Source organism: Mastomys coucha, chromosome X, assembly GCF_008632895.1.
Source record: "Mastomys coucha isolate ucsf_1 chromosome X, UCSF_Mcou_1, whole genome shotgun sequence".
NCBI lineage: Eukaryota > Metazoa > Chordata > Mammalia > Rodentia > Muridae > Mastomys > Mastomys coucha.
Window position 1 is genome coordinate 153,747,819 of NC_045030.1, and position 20,607 is coordinate 153,768,425.

At 39.0% G+C, this 20,607-nt stretch overlaps 1 protein-coding gene across 4 annotated transcripts in view; it reads left to right on the forward strand.

The window, feature by feature from the left end:
- The first annotated feature begins 207 nt into the window (after positions 1-207).
- The window catches only part of Adgrg2 (adhesion G protein-coupled receptor G2), a 112,782-nt gene continuing 92,382 nt past the window's right edge, over positions 208-20,607 (forward strand). For 3 of the 4 annotated variants that reach the window (XM_031370249.1, XM_031370304.1, XM_031370298.1), the window contains exon 1: positions 438-601. The gene's annotated coding sequence lies outside the window, so the exon portion shown is untranslated. Of the gene's footprint in view, positions 264-437; positions 602-20,607 lie in introns of those variants that run through there. The other variant, XM_031370238.1, reaches the window with a different exon arrangement.

A 20,607-nucleotide genomic window follows, 5' to 3' on the forward strand; every position in this document is an offset into this window, starting at 1 on the left:
ACACTGCCCCCAATGTCCGCCCCCCACCCAAGCAGGCAGAGGAACAATGAGGACCCCTAGTTTTCCCTATCCAGTGAACTATGTAATTTCTTTCAGAAACCACTGAGCATGGTCCTTTACCAGGTCTTTTACCCCTGCTGCTCTGGGGGCGGTCTAGTTTCTGCATTCAGGAATATTCTGGCAAAGGACAACGGTTCCCACCTATAAGGAGCATGCAAAGCTCAAAGTAGCCTGGCCTTTGAGGATCAAGGAGACCCCTAAAGGTGAGCCGCTGGGTGGAGGCTGGGATGGGGAATCGCGCCCAACTAGCTGCCCAGCATCCTAGGGGTTCCCCACTGCCTAGGCTGAAGCTCTCCAAGGGGCTGTTTCCCGGTGTCAGCGCCCCGCCCGCTCCCCACCTCCACGCCCAGCCCCGCCACGCTGAGCGCTCGCCGAGCCACGCCGGGCCGGGAAGCTGCAGCGCGGGCGGGCAAGTGGTCCGGGAGCGGCGGGGGCGGCGCCCAGCTGGCGGGAGGGAGGAGGAGGAGGGACGCGGCCGGACGGAAAGGGGAAAAGGAGGGCCCGAGGGCGCCAGCAACCAGCCGGTCGCCGGGACCCGCAGGTGAGTGTGGCGCCGAGAAAGGGGATCTGAACCCCTCGGGGTCCTAAGACCCAAGCCGCTGAGCCAACCACAGGCTACGGGCCCGGCGGGCTCGATGGCTGGGAGGGTGACTGGTGTGGCTCCCTGGGTTGGCGGCTCTGAGCTATTGGGCCGTCTGGAAAGGCAGAGAGTCAAAGCTTGAAACCGGGCAGATCCTGGGCTTTGTAGTAGGAAAGTGCGTGCGGTGGGAAAGTAACCAAGCTATCCCTGAGAGGGAACCTGCAAATTGCAAAGTTCTAAATGATCTCAGACCCTCCCCACTGTTCTGGGCAAAGGAACCAAGAGTTTTACTCTGGAGGGCGGTCTGCCAATGCGCGACTCCCTAGGACTCGGTTTACCTCGTCTGGCGAGTAAGATTGAAAGGTATGTGCCTTTGACCCAGGACGAATGGGCACAGCACCCACAGAACAGGTGGCTCCTAGCACAAGGAGATGGATTGGCATCCCAGAACCAAGGGATGCCAGAACCATCATCCGAAAGGGGCTAGTGGTCTTGGGATGTACGCGTTTCCACCTGAGCTTGGGTTTCAAAATTCCAGAACCATGTACAAAGTGAGGGGAAGAAAGAGAGGTGACCCACCTCACATGAGACATAGGAAGCATGACACCGAAGTCTACCATGGTTGCTTCTACAGGAACATTTCTAGTCTGGCCTGGCACAAATGTATGAATCCCTTGGGGAGCTTGTTAAAATGAGGCTCTGATTCAGTAGGTCTGGGGTGGGACCCAAGAGTCTGTATTTCTGTCCAAGCTTTCAGATGGTACTGCTGCCTCAGGGACCACACGCTGGTCGGCTCTATAGAACTGCTTTTTGTCCAACAGGCTGAAAAGCTTAAGAAAAATGGGAGGTCAGGAGACAAGACAAAACTCTAAGACTTCTTCTCAACCCCATCTCTAACCCAGACACACTGCACTTGCACTGTAACAGATTAATCAGTTGCAACTCGTTTAATAGTGAAATATTTTTTCTTTTCTTACCAACTTTCCAGCTACAACAGACTCTGATAGCAAAGCCAGCTGCCTTCACCGGATTGCTACCTGCACTTGGTTTAATGCTGTGATAACTCTTCATATATATATATGAATTTTTCTTTAAAGAAAAGGATCTGGTTTTGTTTTGTTCTGGGCTCCACAAATTATCTAGTGGATCCTGTCTTCTATCAGAACTGTCTCTAATCTGTTTAGGCTTCAGTTTGGTGGGGGATGGTGGGTAAAGGATTATTAGGTTAGCTTCTGCAGTTATTCTCATATTTCTGAACTTCTTCTTGGCTATCTTAAGCTTTTGGAACCCTAGCCATGCATGGTATGGCAGAATTTGTTGCTTTTGTTATTAGTATTAATGATTAATGGTGCATTAAGACCATCATTATTTTTACTTTCAGCAAGATGGTCATTTTTACTGTATTAATCCTGCCAATCCTCGAGCATGGGAGATCTTTCCATCTTCTGAGCTCTTCAATTTTTCTCTTCAGGGACTTGAAGTTCTTGAGCCTCATTATTTTTAAAGGAGCTTAGTTCTGGCTGGGCATGGTGGTGCCCATCTATAACCCCAGCTCTGGGAAAGTTGAAGCCAGAGGATCAGGAATTCAAGGTCATCTTTGGCTATGTAGTGTGTATAAGGCCAGCTTTGGTTACATGAGACCCTGTCTCAAAAAAAAAAAAAACCCCAAAACCATTTTTTTCAGAGTTTGTTAATACATGATACATTTAAGTTTGGTGTCAAAATAATCTGTAAGCCAACTGAAAAGGTGTGTACTATTTCCAAATTACTTGCAGGATTTCTAGTGGCTCATAAGATTTTGCTTAGGTGAGATCTAGAATGACCTGGACATTATTCTGTTTGGCTGCTTGTATGGGTCAAATGCAAAGCTGGAGGATAAAAAGCAGCCAAATTTTGTAGCTATTCAGGGATATTATTTTCCATGCCTCAGCACCATGCCAGCCCTGATCAGATTCCCACATCCCTGCAAGGTGACTTTCATTAAATGGGAGATAAAGCAAGTCTAGCTATTGCAAGGTATTGAGGAAATGCGGGTCAGCATCAGTGTTGTGTGTGGGAATCATTCTTGCCCTAACCTTTGCAGATTACAGGTGTATGTACTTTTCTACAGAAAAAAAAATGTCAGAAATACAGAAAAATGCCACTCTAATCATGGATACAGTTCTGCTCAGCAGAGGGAGAAAAAGACTGAGAAATGGAATTTCATTGGTGGGTTTGTCCAGGAAATTCACTGTTTTTGGTACCATGAGGCAGTTTCCAGAAATGGCAAAGTAAGTTTGCTCAGGTGTTGTGGAAAACCAGCAAAAGAAGCTGATTTTCTGTGGCTGATGCAGTCATACTAGAGACTCCAGGGGGTGAGGGATGTCACGACATGTGTCTGACTTCAGTAAAAGCCTGGGAAAGGCGCCTATGTCAAGAGCAAGTGTTCTTTTAAAATGTTTATGGTTTCAAAACCACATGGATGTCTAATCTTTGTGGAACTTACTCCAGGGGCCTGGAGGGAGGTGATTGAGTTGAAACATTTGGGGAAAATAATCATAAAATAACGCCTCTAAAAATTCTGGTGAATATTTCCATTTTATAAATCCATTTCATTCTTGGGTCTATTTTGTGTTTTTTTTTATTGAAGTATAATTTATTTACAAAAATCACCCTTTTTTAGTGTAAGATTCTAAAAACACATATAGTCATATCAAAATATAGAACTTTACCACCTCTAAAACTTCTCTGTTGATTCTGTGTATCCAACCTCTCCCTCCACTCTCAGTCCCTATAATTTTGTGTCTTCCAGTCTGGCCCATGAATGAAATCATGTGCTCAATGGCTTTCGGTCTAGTTTCTATTACCTAAGATAATACCTTTGAGATTTTATCTCTGTTGGTAAATATTCCCATTATTCTTTTTATTGCTGAGTAGTATTCCATACTTTATCTACTCATCTGCTCTTGATGGTTATGAATAAAACCAATATAAAGATCCACAGATAGCATGTTGCACAAACATACATTTTCATTTCACTTGGTTTAATATTTAAAAGTAAAGTTGCTGTTTTAAGTGGCAACTTAAGTTTATTTTTAAAACACCCTTTAACTTTTCCAGAGTGGTTATATCATTTTGTCTGTTTGTTGGTTTGTTTTGTGGTACTTGGGATTAGTCCCAGGGCCTCACACATGTTAAGCCTGTCACTCCCATCCCCAGCCCTGGTTGTCCCATTTGGCTTTCCTGCCACAGATGAATGGGAAGTCCAGGTGCTTGGCACTTGGCATTGTTGGTTTGTTTTATTTTTTAACTCTTTTTGTTGGTGTTCACTTTTTAATTGTACATCGAACTCACCACTGTCTCAAGTCATTCTCAATTACAGAGCTTGCCAACGCTCCAGTTGTTTTGTTTTGTTTTGCCTTTCAGAGAAACAGCTGGGCTGCTCCACCTTATTTTACTTATGTTGTGTTTTAAGTGAATCACTGTGTCTTTCCTAGTCATTACCCAAACACACACTCAAACACATACACACACACACACAGAGAGAGAGAGAGAGAGAGAGAGAGAGAGAGAGACTATACATCACAGCCACAGCCTACTAACGATGTCATTGTATACTTATGACCAAAACACTAACTACAAAACTACTTTCGTATATATCCTTGATGGTTTTGGGTTTTCTTTTTAGCCATTTTCATGGGTCTGTAATAGTATCTACTTGGGGCTTTAGTTTGCTCTGCCTTATTCTTTGATCATAGGTGTATAGCCTGTGAAGTCTGCTCTTTTCGTCCCCTCAGAGTGTTTGGTTCTTGAAGCATGGGCTCTGCATATAAATAAGATACAAAATAGACATATGTGTTAGAAATAGCTTCACTCAATCCGTGGCCTACCTTTTAATTTTCCTAATGATTTTACTTTGAAGAGCAAAGCTTTTTAATGTTGATAAAGTCTAATTCCTCAAGCTGGTTTTGTGGATAATATTTTAGCAGCCAGCCTAATAATATTTGTTTATCCTAAGACTTCTAAGATTTTCTCCTGTGCTTTCTACATATTTTATTATTGCTTGATCTCCCTCCCCACACGTATATATGTATATAATATGAAATAATAATTAAGATTTGCTTTTTACATATAAATATCCAATTCCAACATCATTAGTTTAAAAGGCTCTCCTTCCTCTCCATTCTCTCCTCTTGATTCCATTATTAAAAATGGGCATTTGTGGGTTGATTTTGATCCCTCTATTGTATCCCATTTATCAATGTGACTCTCTGGTACTAATACTATTCTGAAGGTCACTTAAATTTTTTCTTTTGAAATTGAGTGTCATGTATACAAGGCTGCCTTCGAACTTGAACTCAGTATGTAGCTATGTATAATCTTGAACTTCTGATCATCCTCCTGCCTCTACCTCTCAAGTGTTGAGATTACTACACTGGGTTTATAACAATGCTGGGAACAGAACCAAGCTTCTCAGTTGGACAGCTTCTCACATGCTATGCAAACCCTCTACTAACTGAACAGGAGCCTCAACTGTCCTGTGCATTCTTTAGGTTAATGTCTACATTGTTTAGGGGTATGTAATATCTGTTGCTTTTAGGAATTGTGTCGTACACCCCCCCCCCAGCCCTTTTTCAGCTCCCAATTTCTATACTGTTGAGTAGGGAGGCTATTTATTTTTATAGAGATGTGTCTTACATTCAGGCCATCTTGCTGTAATTCATTTATTTGGCAGTTTTTCAGTTGCTTTTCCTTGATTTTTCAAGGTACACCATCAAATTACCTTTGAATGGCATAGTAGAGGAATCTCCTCCTAAAGTTCTTACCTCACTTTATTCTGCCTTAGTCGACTGGCTTCCCTCTAAGATAATGTTGGGTAGGTCTTTCTAACTTGAGTGGGAAATCTTCTAAATATACTCTTTGTTGTAAATTTCATGTGGCTGCTCTTTAGAACATTTCTTAAAATTTTTAGCTTGTTAAAAGTTTCATGTTTAATTTGATATTTTGTTGTTGTGCTTGCAATTATTTTATTCACTGAAGGCCTAACAGGTTTGTGGCCAGTTAGTCTTTCTGGCTTTAAGTGTTCAATATTGATTTTCTTGGAGAAATTCATGTGGAATTAATGCAAGTGACTTTATTTAGACAGATTACGAAGAAACCATCTATAGAGAATTTTAATAATGTTCTCCTGGATGTATGCTAGGGACAGTATGGGTGGGAGGAAATAAAGGAGCTATTTTTATTATATACATATGTATGAATACAATAGTTTTGCATTATTTTTCAAACTTCCTTGGCCACACTTTTCAGTGAAAATGTATTTAATAGTTTAATCCTGTTTAAGCATATATGTATATAATTGGAACAAAAATCTCTCAATGTATATGTATTATATTCTGATATTTTCCATACTCTCCTGTTTATTCTCTTTCATATCAACATGATGATAATCTTCTAAGTTGGTTTGATCATGCTTTCATATGATTTCCTGGCACAGTTTGTAAAGTGCTACTTTATAAAGCTGTTCAGAGCCAGCAAGATTGCTCATCAAGTAAAGGTGATTGTTATGCAAGCCTGATGTCCTGAATTTGATTCTTGCATCCCATGGTGGAAGGAGAGAACTCAATTCAGGCAGTTATCCTCTGACTGCTACATGTGTACCATGGCACACATGAATGCACTGATTCTCTCTCAATCTCTGTCTCTGACTGTCTGTCTCCATCATCAATACCACCACACCTAGAGGGAAACACACAAAATAATAATAGAGGAAAATATTTTAATTTAATTTAAAAAATTAATAATTCTCTGGGTTCTGCTGGTTTGTATCCACAACACATTTCTTTTTCTATTAGGTTATGCTGCAACCCTTTAACATAGTTCCTTATGTGATGGTGACCCCCAACCATAAAATTATTTTCATTGTACTTCATAACTGTAATTTTGCTACTGATATGAATTATAATGTAAATATCTGATATGTGAGATATCCGATATGTGACCTTTGTAGGAGTTGTGATCCTCAAACTGAGAACGAATGTCCTAGAGTATATCCAATACTTAACCTAAAAAAATCCACATATAACGTGAGCTATCCAGAGATAACTATTCGTTTTCCTTTCTCTAATGGTCATGTAATTACTAAACCATTCTTGACCCCTCAGACTAGCCAGTAAAGGCAGTCTTATAATCCCATAGTACAAAACTTTCTCATGACCTCCTACCACAGTTAGGATCAATCTTTAGATGCCCACTGCAGCCTCCTTTATCTATTTTCTTCTCATACTTCTGTAAGCACACCAGCCTCCACAGTTTCTCATCTAAGCCACACATTTGCCTGCCTGCCTGCCTGCCTGCCTGCCTGCCTGCCTGCCTGCCTGCCTTTGAATATGCTGTGCTTCCTGCCTGGAACACCATTTGATCAGATAACAGCATACCTTGTTTCCTGGTTTTACTAGTGTCCTCCGAATCCTTTCTTCTAAGTATTAGTTTAACCTAACACTAGAGAATTCCTTGCTCTTATTCCACTCTGGGTTTTAGTGGTAGTATTATTTATCACCTGTAAGTCTATTATAATATCAGTTTGTCTACTGATTTCACACTTTCTCCCTTGATAGAAAATATAAGTACCAAAAGGACAAAAACTTTGTATATTTTTCTCAATGTGTCAAGATTTTGTCAAGATCTAGAATATTAGTGGACCACAACAGGTACTCCTAAAATATCTGTTGAATGTTGAATGGCTGCACAGGGTTCAGAATTATGCCTAGGATCTGTAAGAAAGCAGATAAAAATCATAAGAGAAACTCAATATGCTATACCTTTCTGAACAATGTTAATGAGGATTTCTTTTTTAGGCTAAGTATTGAATATACTCTAGGGCATTGGTTCTCAGTTTGAGGGTCACAACTCCCACAAGGGTCACATATCAGATATCTTGCATATCAGATATTTGTATTATAATCCATATCAATAGCAAAATTACAGTTATGAAGTACAATGAAAATAATTTCATGGTTGGGGGGTCACCATCACATGAGGAACTGTGTTAAAAGGTTGTAACATTAGGAAGGGTGAGAAGCATTGTTCTAGGAGAAACAGTTCGTTAATTAGACACCCTCTGGTAGTCACTGCATTTTGACTGTGGTAGTAACAGTGATAGCTGATAGCTGCTATTTGCCCAGTGGGTACACTCTTTCTGCTTCATTTGTTTGAGCTCATTTAATCTTTCTAACAACCAGAGGCAAGAATCTTATTACTTTACAGAAGAGGAAACTAAGGTCCAGAGAAGTTTGGTACCTTGCCTATGGTCATACAGAAGACAAGTAGTAGATCTGAGCTTTGCTTCTTAAGCTTCTGTACTTAAATTCTGTACTGTAAAATGCTCCCAGCAGAAGCCATAGTTCTCAGCAAGTAAAGTGTTTGGTGGGCAAACCTTGTGACCTGAGTTCAGTCCCTGGAACCCATGGTGGAAAGAGAAAACAATCTTTGCCCTTTATTTATTTATAGCCATGTTTTTTTTTTCTCTCATAACGTAGGGATTCTCAGCTATTTCTGCCAATGTCTGGAGACATTTTTGTTATCCTAACTGGCATCTAATGGGTAAAGCTATAGATGCTGCAGAACATACTATGATGTACACAGGGTACCCCTCCCCCATAAAGAATGTTCCCTGCCAATATGTTAATAGTACTGGAGTAGAGAAACTGCCTTAGCACAGAGCTTCTCAAAGCTGTCTGTTTGTAAGAATCATGTGAGGAGTTTAAAAACTAAACCCCAATGTCTAGGGCCAGTTTTGACCTCAGCACTCCTCAGTGAGTCCCCAGTTGACCAGTAACCTTGCTCTGCACTGGTTTTGCCTCCTAGTGCTCCAGAAGAACTGTTTTTACACCTTCTTTTATTTCCTTTGCACTTGACTTGAGCTCATTAGACAGGAATCTTTTCATATCTGCACCATTCAAAACTTCTGACACACTCATATTTGTAGAAATATAACACTCCTCGCCATTACTGTGAAACTGTGGGTGAGATGCCCCTGTTCTGTCACGGCAATGTCTTTTCTGGGCTTCGGACCTCTGGTTCTTTCTGTCTTCCCAAGAATGCATTCCCTCACCCCCACCCCCAATTTCTTACTTATAAATAACTTTACAAGCATATTGTAAAAAACGAAGACAGGAAAAAGAATGTCAATATACCCTTTGTCTAGATTTTTAAAAAGCTAATGTTTCACCCCATTTCCCATATCTTTTGCACTCTTAGCCCTGCACACACTTTTATTTCTGAACCACTAGAAAATAAGTTACAGAAGTTGTGACCCTTTACTTCCCATAAGTGTGAATTTCCTAACAATACGAATATTCACTTACATTACTGCAGTCCTGTTATCAATTCAGTAAATTTAAAATTGATAAGATACTGTTATCTAATCTACTATCTCTATTCCATTGATAAGGCCCTATGCAGCACCTCCACATTCTAGTACAGCATCTGGTTTAGAACTGCTATTGCATTTACTTATCCTGCCTCTTAGTCTTTTTCAGTCTGGATTATTTTCAAAGTCTTTCTTTTCTTACCTCCCTCCCCTTCCCCCTTTCTTTCTCCCTCTCAAATTTCCTTACCCTTTCTACCCCAACCCCCTTTGGTTTCTATAGACAGGGTAGATTTGGATGGCCTGGAACTCACAGAGAACTGTCTCCCAAGTGTTGTATGTGCCATCACAATCAACCTTTTTATATCTTGTAAAGGACATTGATACTTATGATGAATACAGAGATCACTCTCTCATATTATTTATTTGCTTGTTTATGGGTCACATGTATATGCAACTGCCCTAGAACTCATGATGTTACTAAAGAAGACCTTGAATTTCTCATCTTTCTGCCTTCATTTCCTAGGTGTTGAGATTACAGGTGTGTGTCACCAGCACATCTGGTTTATGTACTACTGGGTATTGAACCCAGAGATTTGTGCATGCTAGGCAAGCACTCTCTAATTGAGTTATCTCCCCAGCTCTGTCTTCTCAGAGTTAAAATACTCCTCATTTCTGCTTGTCTAGTGTTTCTTGTGATCAGCTTAGGTTATAAATTTGGAGCCAGAATATTGTACAGAAGATGATGTGTCCTTCTCAGAGCATGGCATCTTGAAGACTCTTGATGCCCATCTCCTGCTTGCTGCTGCTGGTAACTGTGACCACCTGATGAAGGTATTGTATTGTTTCCTCACTGGATAGCCATAGCTATTGTCTTTTCCTTTAAAATCAGAAAGCTTTGGGAAGACACAGATATTCTGCTCATCATTAATACTTCCCTCTAGCTTTAGTGATGATTTTTGCCTGATCAATCTTTAATGTGATGGTTGAAAATAATGATTTTTCTAACTCTAGCTAGTCTAGGCAAGAGCCATGCTGTCTCCCCTATTTATTTATTTATATACTCATTTATTTATTATTGATAGAAATATATGAATTCCTATGTTTTTAGTGCTTTATAATTTATTAACATACATACTTAGTTTGTCCAATTGTGATGGACTTTTTTTTTCTGGTACTGGAGTATGAACTTAGTGCTTTCTATATGTTAGGCAAATGTTCTACTACTGAGCTATATCCCTAGCCCTTAGATTTAGTTCTTTGCTCTCTTTGATTCTCTCTTTAACGAAACCTTTTTCTGAACCATTCCTATAAGCTTATTCTTCCATTCTAATATCTACTCTCTCCCATAGTTCCACATTTCCTCTCTATCTGGTCATTCTCAGAGGAAATCTTGAAAGAATGCTTATACCAAACTGTTCTACATTTTCTCATCATCAGATCTAGTTGGGATTATGAGGCTATCCTCAGTCCCTGATGAACGATATGTTGTCAAATATAGCCATCACCTCCCCAGCTTACCATGTTAGACTTTGAAGAGCAATTTTTTTCACTGTTTAATTGAAAATAAATTCTTTTGTCATATGATATCCTGATTCTATTTTCCCTTCCCTCTGTTCCTCTTAGTTCCTTCTCACCTTCCCTCCTCTCTGAATCTACTACCTTTCTGTCTCTAATTACAAAAGAGCAGGCTTCTTCTAAGAGATAACAACCAAACATGACAAAAATAAAATATAAGATGAAGCAAAAATTTTCAGATCAAAGTTGGACATATCAACCCAATCAAAGGAAAAGAACCCCAAGAGCAGATACAAATACCAGAGACCTACTTGTTCACACACTCCCATAAAAAAACTAAGCTAATAGCTGTGCCACCATTGCCCAAGGATATCCATCAGGCAGAACAGATTGTAAGTCAAAGGTTTTGTGGCTAGCTTGATGTTTTTCTTTTGGCAGCCTGCAGTGTAACTTTCTACACCAAAGAGACTAGAACATAGGTACGAAGGCTCTATGTAGGCACTGGCTTCTCCATGCTCAATGAGGCGTGGATGTTGTTCTCAACAATGAGGCTCTGCTGTCAACTTACAGAGAGCAACACTTTGTTTTAGCATGAGCCTGAGTTGTTTGGAGATTTCCATGGGACCCCCTTGGCCCCTGGTCCCTCCACTAGAAACTTTGCCTGGTTACAAGACTCTGTATCCTCCATTATTAGGAATCCTCATTAGGATCACCTTCATAGATTCTAGGAAGTTTCCACTGCTGCACTAGGGTTCCATGCCACCACCCCCCAAAGCCCTTCAATTCCAGCCATCTCTCCCTATACTATCTCCCTCCCCTGACTCAATCCATCCTGCTCCCTTCCCCAACTGTCCCCAGTCCATCTGCAAAATCTATACTATTTCTCCTTCCCAGGATGATCCATGTATTCCCCACTAGATTCCTCGTTTTTACCTAACCTCTCTGGGTCATGATTATCCCTTACTTAACAGCTAATGTCCACTTATTGTCTTTCTGGGTCTGAGTTACCTCACTCAGGCTGATTTTTTTCTAGTTCCATCCATTTGCCTGCAAATTTCATGGTCATTTTTAACAGCTGAGAAATACTCCATCATGTAAATGAACCATATTTTATTTATCCATTCTTCTATTGAGAGAAATCTAAGTTGTTCCCAGTTTCTGGCTAATATGAATAAAGCCTAAGTAAACATGTCTGAGCAAGTGTCCTTTGGGTATATCCCCAAGGATGGTATAGCTGGATCTTGAGATAGAACTATTCCCAGTTTTTTGAAAAAAAAAAAAACTACCAAATTGATTTCCAAAGTGGTTGTACAAGTTTGCATTCCCACCAGCATTGGAGGATTTTCCTCTTGCTCTACATCCTTGCCAGCATGAACTGTCACTTGTATTATTGATCTTAGGCATTCTGACAGGTGTAAGATGGAATCTCAAAGTCATTTTGATTTGCATTTCCCTGACGACTTTAAATGTTTCAAAGACATTTGATATTCCTCTATTGAGAATTCTCTGTTTAGGTCTGTATCCCATTTTTATTTGGGTTATTTGGTTTTTGTTGGTATCTAGTTTCTTGAGTTATTTATGTATTTTGGATACTAGCCCTCTGTCAGATGTGGATCTGGTGAAAATCTTTTCCCATTCTGTATACTGCTGCTTTGTCCTTTTGACGGTGTTCTATGCCTTACAGAAGCTTTTCAGATTCATGAGGCCCCTCATGAATTTACTGATTGTTGTTCTTAGTGCCTGCACTAGTGTTCTGTTCAAAAAGTTGTCTCCTGAGACAATAAGTTCAAGATCATTCTCCACTTTCTCTTCTATGTATCTGGAATATTCTATGTAGCTCTTCAGTGTATCTAGTTTTTTGTTTTTGTTGATGTTTTTGATCCACTTGGACTTGAGTTTTATGCAGGGTGATAGATATTGGTCTATTTGTATTCTTCTATATGCAGATATCATTTTGACCAACACCATTTTTTGAATATGTTTTCCATTGTGTATTTCTGTTTTCTTTATTAAAAAAAAAAAGAACAGGTAACAATAGGAGTGCAGATTCACATCTGGCTCTTTTATTTGATTTCATTGATCAACTTATCTGTTTTTATGCCAATACCATGTGGCTTTTATTACTATAGATCTATAGTGTAGTTTGAAATTGGGGGGTGGCACTTCTAGATGCTCTTTTATTGTATATGATTGTTTTAGCTATCCTGTTTTTGTTTGTCTTTCCACATGACGTTGAGAATTGTTTTTTCAAGGTCTGTAAGGAATTGAGTTGGAATCTGTAGATTGCTTTTGATAAGATGACCATTTTTACTATATTAATCATATAAGATCATGAGCATGGGAGATCTCTCCATTTTCTGATATTTTCTTTAATTTCTCTCTTCAAAGACTTGAAGTTTTATCATACAAGCCTTTCACTTGCTTGGTTAGAGTTACCCCAATATATCCAAAGTATTTTATATTATTTGTGGCTATTGTGAAAGATTTTGTTTCCCTGATTTCTTTCTCAGTTTGTACTTTGTATAAAGGAGGGCTACTGATTTTTGTTTAGTTAATTTTGTATTCAGCCACTTTGCTGAACATAGTTGTCAGCTATAGGAGTTTCCTACTGGATTTTTAAGGATCACATATTTATACTATTATATCACCTGAAAATATCAATACTCCAACTTCTTCCTTTCCAATTTACCCCTTGATCTCCTTTAGTTGTCTTATTGCTCTAGCTAGAACTTCAAGTACTATTAGGTATGGAGAGAGTGCACAGCCTTATCTTGTTCCTGATTTTAGTGGAATTGCTTTGAATTTCTCTCCATTTCATTTTATTTTAGCTATATGCTTGTTGTCAATTGCCTCTATTATGTTTAGGTATGTCCTTTGTATCACTATTCTCTCCAAGACTTTTATCATGGATGTGTGTTAAATTGTGTCAAAGGCTTATTGAGATGACCATGTGGGTTTTTTCCTTTCAGTATGTTTATATGGTGGATTACATTGACAGATTTCAATCTGTTGAACGATCCTTGCATCTGTGGGATGAAGCATACTTGATAATGGTTGATAATCTTTTTGATGTGTTCTTGGATTTGGGTTCCAAGGATTTTATTGAGTATTTTTGCATCAATGTTCATGAGGGAATTTGGTCTGCAATTATTTTTCTTTGTTGAATCTTTGTGTGATATCAGGATGACTGTGGCCTCATCAAGTGAATTTGGCAACATTCCTTCTATTTCTATTTTGTGGAATAATTTGATATGGTGGTATTGACATTAGCTCTTCTTTGAAAGTCTGGTATAATTCTGTGCTAAGGCTGTCTGGCCCTGGTCTTGCTTTATTTATTTATTTTTTTATTTTTAAAAATCTTTTAATTTTTTGTTGGGAGACTTTTAATGATTGCCTCTATTTCCTTTGGGGTTATAGACATGTTTATATTGTTTACCTGATCTTGTTTTAACTTTGTTAAGTGGTATCTATCAAGAAAATTATTCATTTCTTTTAAATTTTCAAATTTGTTGGAGCACAGGTTTTAGAAAAATATGTGTTTATGATTTTCTGGGTTTCTTCAGTGTCTGTTGTTATGTCCCCCTTTTGCTTCTGATTTTTTATTTTGGATGTTTTCTCTTCCTCTTTTACTTAGCTTGGATAAGGGTTTGTTTATCTTGTTGATTTTCTCAAAGAATTAACTGTTTAATTGATTCTTTGTATTGTTCTATTTTTTTCTATTTTATTGATTTCAGATCACAGTTTGATTATTTACTTCCATCTACTCTTCCTTGGGTGCCTTTGCTTCTTTTTGTTCTAGAGTGTGAGAGTCAATGTGTGATTAAAGGTATAGTAGTGTTTCTTTTAAAAACTTGGGTGCCCTTATGTTTGGGGCAAAGATTTTCTGAATTAAGAGGTCACCTAAGTGGATTTTCCCTTTGATGAGTATGCAATGTCCTTTCCCATCTCTTTTGATTAGTTTTGGTTTGAAGTCTATTTTGTTAGATATTAAAATAGCAGCTTGCTTCTTAGCTCCATTTTATGGTATATATTTTTCCAACCCCTTACCTAGAGGTGATATCTATCTTTGATGTTGAGGTATGTTTCTTGGATACAGCAGAAGAAGGGTTTCTGGTTTTGAATCCATTCTGTTAGTCTGTGTCTTTTTTATTAGGGAATTGAGACCATTGATATTGAGAGATATCAGTGACTATTTATCATTCCTGTTATTTTGGTGGTGGATGTGGTTGTGATGGTGGTGGTGGTGGTGGTGGTGGTGGTGGTTTGTGTGTGTGTGTGTTTCCCTTCTTTTGGTTTTCCTGATATGAATTTATTTATTTAGTGTGTTTTCATGGGTGCAGTTAACTTCCTTAGGTTTGAGTTTTCCTTCTAACACTTTCTATAGGACTGGATTTGTAGATAGATATTGTATGAATTTGACTTCATCAGGAATATCTTATTTTCCCCATCTATGGTGATTGAAAGCTTTGCTGGGTATAGTAGTCTGGGCTGGCATCTGTGGATCTCTTCAGAGTTTAAAGAACATCTGTCCAGGCCCTTCTGGCTTTTAAAGTCTCCATTGAGAAGTCAGATATAATTCTAATAGCATATAATTCTAATAGCTCTGCCTTTTTATGTTACTTGTTCTTTTCCCCTTGCAGCTTTTAATATTCTTTCTTTGTTTTGTATGTTTTGATTATATAGTAAAGAATTTTTTTCTGGTACAATCTATTTTGTGTTCTGTATGCTTCTTGTACTTTTATAGGCATCCCCTTCATTAGGTTAGAAATTTTTCTTCTATGATTTTGTTGAAAATATTTTTAGGTTGTTGAACTGAGATTCTTATATTCCTATTATGTTAAGGTTTGGTCTTTTCAGAGTGTCCCAGATTTTTCTGAGTGTTTTGTGTCAGAATTTTTTTTTTTTTTTGATTTAACATTTTCTTTGACTGATACATCCATTTCTTCTATTATATCTTCAAGACCTGAGATTCCCTCTTCTATCTCTTATACTCTATTGGTGATGTTTGCCTCTGCAGTTCCTGTTCAAATTCCTAGATTTTCCATTTCTAGAGTTTCCTCACTTTGTGTTTGGGTCATTGAGCCTTTTGAATTACCGTTCTTAGAATGCTCTCTTTATACAAACCCTTCATCGATCTCTGGCCAGTTCATCATTCAAATATGAACTTAATAGTGCGTCTTTGATAAACTAACCTAAAATGTCCACAAAGACACCCTTGTTCTTACCTTAACACTCAGTACTGCACTTTACTGTCCATTTGTTTCTTTGCATTTGCTAATTTTTATGTTCTTTATCCTTAATGTCCACAATAGTATTTGGAGTAAAATAGATTTTTGAGGCATATTGGTGAATGAATTATGCATTTAAGCTCTCTAATGTGATTTTCAGCACATGGACAGTACAAAGTAAATTCTCTCTTTTCCTCTCCCTACCCCCTTGCCTCAACCTCCTGAGTGAGTACTAGGTTTACAAATATGCACTACCCTATCCATCTTAAATGTTCTTTTTTTTTTTCATCAAACACCTATGTATCTGGGGTTAGTGTTGATGATTCAAGTGAATATAGGAATCTAATAGATTTATGTTTGAAGATCATAATTAAGGTTCCCAGACAAAAGGGAATTGTTATTTTCCCAGAGATCAGAGATAACCACTGCTATATATTACTTATTTGTTTGTTTATTTATTTATTTATTTATTTTTGATCCTTTTAATTATAAAACTGGCTCTCAGAGTTTAACAAATTGACATGTTGACTTTAAGGTTTAAACATGTAAATTTTCATTTTTATTAAATGAATGTAGGCATGTATGTATGCATGTATTTGTTATGGGAGCACACACACTACAGAAGTTGTTCAAAGTACACCCTTTAGGAGTCAGTGGTCTTCCTTCACTATGCAGGTTCTGGGGATTGACCTCAGGTCACTAGGCCTTAATTCAGTGGCAGGAGCCCCTACCTGCTGTGCTATCTGTCTGGCTCTCAAATGTTCCATTATGCAGGTCTATATCTAGATGTTGACATAGAAAGAAGGGGATAACAAAGGAACTAATATTTTTCACTGTTCTTATAGTATTGTTCATTGCAGCATGAGCTCTGCAATAACACAAGTGATCTGCTCTCTCTCTCTCTCTCTCTCTCTCTCTCTCTCTCTCTCTCTCTCTCTGTGTGTGTGTGTGTGTGTGTGTGTGTGTGTTAGAATCTATGGGGAATGGGCACCAAAGATGTTTGTGAACAAGTGTTTCTGTCATTGAAATTCATGATCTGAAAACATGGGAGGTGAGAAGAAAATTAGGAGGTTGTATAGCAATGTGGTTTTTTTTCTTTTAAACATATTTGGAAGAGTAACAATGTATCTTGTTTTTATTTTCTGGTTCTAGGGATTGAACCCAGAGATTAGTATTTAACTCAATCTCTGAATCAAATACCTAGCCCCTAGCTGGGCTTTTCATTTTTTAACTTCTACACAGACTCTGTATGATACTAAAACTTCCAGGACAATCAGTCCACCTGAGCTCAGCTGGTGTTTTGGTGTCTAGATGTTTAACTTTTTGACAGAATATATTACATGTTCAGTATAGAGCCTATTACCTTTGATTCAGTAGGATTTGGTTTTCTGTATGGAGCCAAATGTTTGTTATAGTCACAGTTAATAAATGAGCCAAGATCTTGGTGCTATTATTTACTAGGATAATATTTATGACAGAAGTTGCATGGGACACTTATTTGCCCATCGCTCATTTATACTTATAAACACCAGCCCAAGAAACTGAGGCAAAGAAGACAATGTGCTGTGTACATTACCACATCAGACATATCTCTGTGTACTTTAAGCATTTCTTTTAAGTTCAAGTAGCTTTCAAAGGTCCCCCACTTGGGTTCTCCTCAAATGAATCAAAGATGTGAAAGGAAGCCACTGAATTCCTCAAGCATGCAACAAACCACACAACTATCTCCACCCTCCCTCCCTCCAACTTCCCTCCCAATGTGTGTGTGTGTGTGTGCGCGCTCGCGTGTGTGACTCACTCCTTGTACATACTAACATAAAGAAAGGAGTGGGCCAGGGAGGCATGAAACCACCCCCCTTCTCTAGGAAGGGGATAACCCAGGTCCTTTGCCTTCAGGTGGCCTAACTCCCAGAATTCTCCGGATTGCACTCAAGGGCCTCCACTGGTCACTGACTTGAAAATACCCTGTTTCAGTAACCTTCCTACTCCTTTTCCATGTCCCCATTCTCCATTTGTGTCTCTTGAGATCACACCCTAAATAAAGCATTTGCTCTCAAGTCAGGGCCTTCAAGTTATCAGCTGAAGGGATCAGAAACTAAAGCAGGTTTCTGTAATGCCATTGAATCAGCAAATGTTTTGTTCATTTTTTAATGTACTCCCATTTCAAGAAAACCAGGTCCACCAGCATTTACTTCATTAGTATGACACTATACTTTCAGATGGCTGAAAATATGGCCAGTGATGGGAAAAAATTCTTCCATGTCATCTGGCTGCTTGGGAATCATTTCTGCTTGTTTGATTTCCAGGATCTGCAGCAAAGTAGGTTCTGGACCTTTGCTCCTCTCCTTAAGGTGCTCTCTGACTTTTGCCTCTGGGTTTGGCTATATCTTGGCTGCCTCCTGTTTTCATACTCTCTATAGGCTTCCTCTTTGGCTTTCTCTCCTGTTCATTCTGCTTAGATCACTGGTTCTCAACCTGTGGGTTCCAATCTCTTTGGGGAGTAAAATGGAGACATTTCATAGGGGTCACTTATCAACTTATCAGATATCTTGCATATTCGATTATTTACATCGTGATTCATAACAGTAGCAAAATTACAGTTATGAAGTAGCCACAAAATAATTTTACAGTTAGGTGTCACCACAACATAAGAAACTGTTTTAAGGGGCTGGAGAGATGGCTCAGTGGTTAAGAGCACTGACTGCTCTTCCAGAGGGTCCTGAGTTCAATTCCCAGCAACCACATGGTGGCTCACAACCATCTGTAATGGGGTCTGATGCCCTCTTCTGGTGTGTCTGAATACAGCCACAGTGTGCTTATATAAATAAATAATAAATGAATAAATCTTTTTTTTTTTAAAGAAACTGTTTTAAGAAGTCACAACCTTAGGAAGGTTGACAACCATTGGCCTAGCTCCCTGGGATGAGGAGACTTTCTTGGATCTTCACTTTACTAAAGACCCACTCGTGACCTTTTATTTCAAGTCTGTACCAACACCTGTCTTCTCAAGATGCATATGAATAGTCGCCGCTCCTCCTTGCCATGTTCCTCGCTATGCTTTCCTTCTCTAGGCAGGATGTGGGTTTGAAGGTTGGCATTTGTCTCTGAGTGCATTTTGAGGAATTTGGGGCTGCCTTGCCTTGTCCTTTCTCTATTCTCATGTGGTGAGACGAACCTTTTCTCCCTTCAAGAATCAGGTCTGGAAAGTCCCCTTCCTGTGATTTCTTCCTTGTTTGCTATTCTGTACTGAACTGCTCATAGTGATGATATGGACCTAGGCCAGGCTGTGATGCCCTGCAGATGAGTGGTCACATCTCTGAGTTTCTTGGGAGACCTAGTTAGAGAACCTTAGCCCTTTGGTCTTGGTATGTTAGAATACAGGTTACATCAAGAGGGCTACTTTTAATGTAAACAACTGAAAACATCAAGAATGGATGGCTAGCTTCTCTATAATTTTAGAAACCAAAGAATACAGCTTTTTAAGTTAGCCATCAGAAAAAATATCATAGGCTGGATGGCTTAAATAATGAATTTATTTACCATATAAATAAAGGTGGGGACTGGTCAAGGCCAAGATGCTAGCACAATTCTAGTGAGATGTCTCATCCTGGCTTTTAGATAGCTTAGCTAATGTCTCATAGTGTTTTCACTTGAGGGAAGACTGACAGATGGAGGGAGGCAGAAGATGGGGAGGGCAAGGCAACAAGCTTGTTCCCACTTCTTATAATGCCACAGTTCTATTGGAATAAGTCCCCACCCATATGATCTCATTTAACCTTAATTTCCTCCTAATACCCTATCTCCAAATGTGATCACATTGAGAGTCAGGGCTTCAACATATAAATGGTGTCAGGGCCCAATTCAGTCTTAAGCAGCAGTGGACCCAGCTCTGCACTTTACCACAAATCCCACTAGTATCTTACCTATTTATCTGACTGAAGCCTGACAAGCTCATACCTTGAGATTCATTAGTTTAAATGTGTTGTTTAAATGTAAATTGGCACAGAACATGGCTGATGTGTCTCCACATGCCCTACCTCCACACAGCCAATTAGGGTTCAAAATGATGTCACCAGGTTGGGACCAGCCCCGTCTAGAGAACAGAATGGGTACTGCAGACAGACTGAATTTTTCTGGGAGCATCTGTTAACTTTTGGTAAGAATTATACTAGTTAATCTTCAGATTTATTTTCTTATCAGTTCCTGCAAAAGAGCCCTTGCAATAAAATAATTTAGTACTTTGCATGTTTGGATAGATAAGAAAGATTTGAGGGATATTGTCTTTTAATGAGGCATTATACTGACTCCATGCAAAGAGTTCAAAAGAGTTCATCCAGACATCTACCAAATAGAATTCTTCATCAACCAGTAAATTATATGTAATGACAACTGATATCTGTGTAATGGTGCTGTGGGCTACTTGAACTTAAAGTACTTTTTGAAATGTCAAAGATTAATTATGTGTGGTATAATTTTCATATCAAGTATGATTGTGTGAAACTCATGGTGTTCCTAAACAATAATATTTGTCAACTACAGTATTTTGCTTTGGTAATTTTTCCCCTGCTAGAATCACAATTGACCCAAAGTACAGTAAACTATGTCATCTTGTGGCCATTGTTGCTGGAATCAGCTACTTGTAGACAGTCAATGCAGGCAATCAGAGTAACATATCTCCATCAGGCACCTGGCTCATCCTGGCTTTGCTGTCTGGGGGCCTGTTGATATTGGGTCAGTGCTTGATCAGAATCTACTAAACAAAACATATCTGGAATTCTATCCCCCTTGAGGTTGTTGCAGCTACTCTGGCTTTGCATCCTCTCATATAGGGATCCTAGATATTAACACACACACACACACACACACACACACAC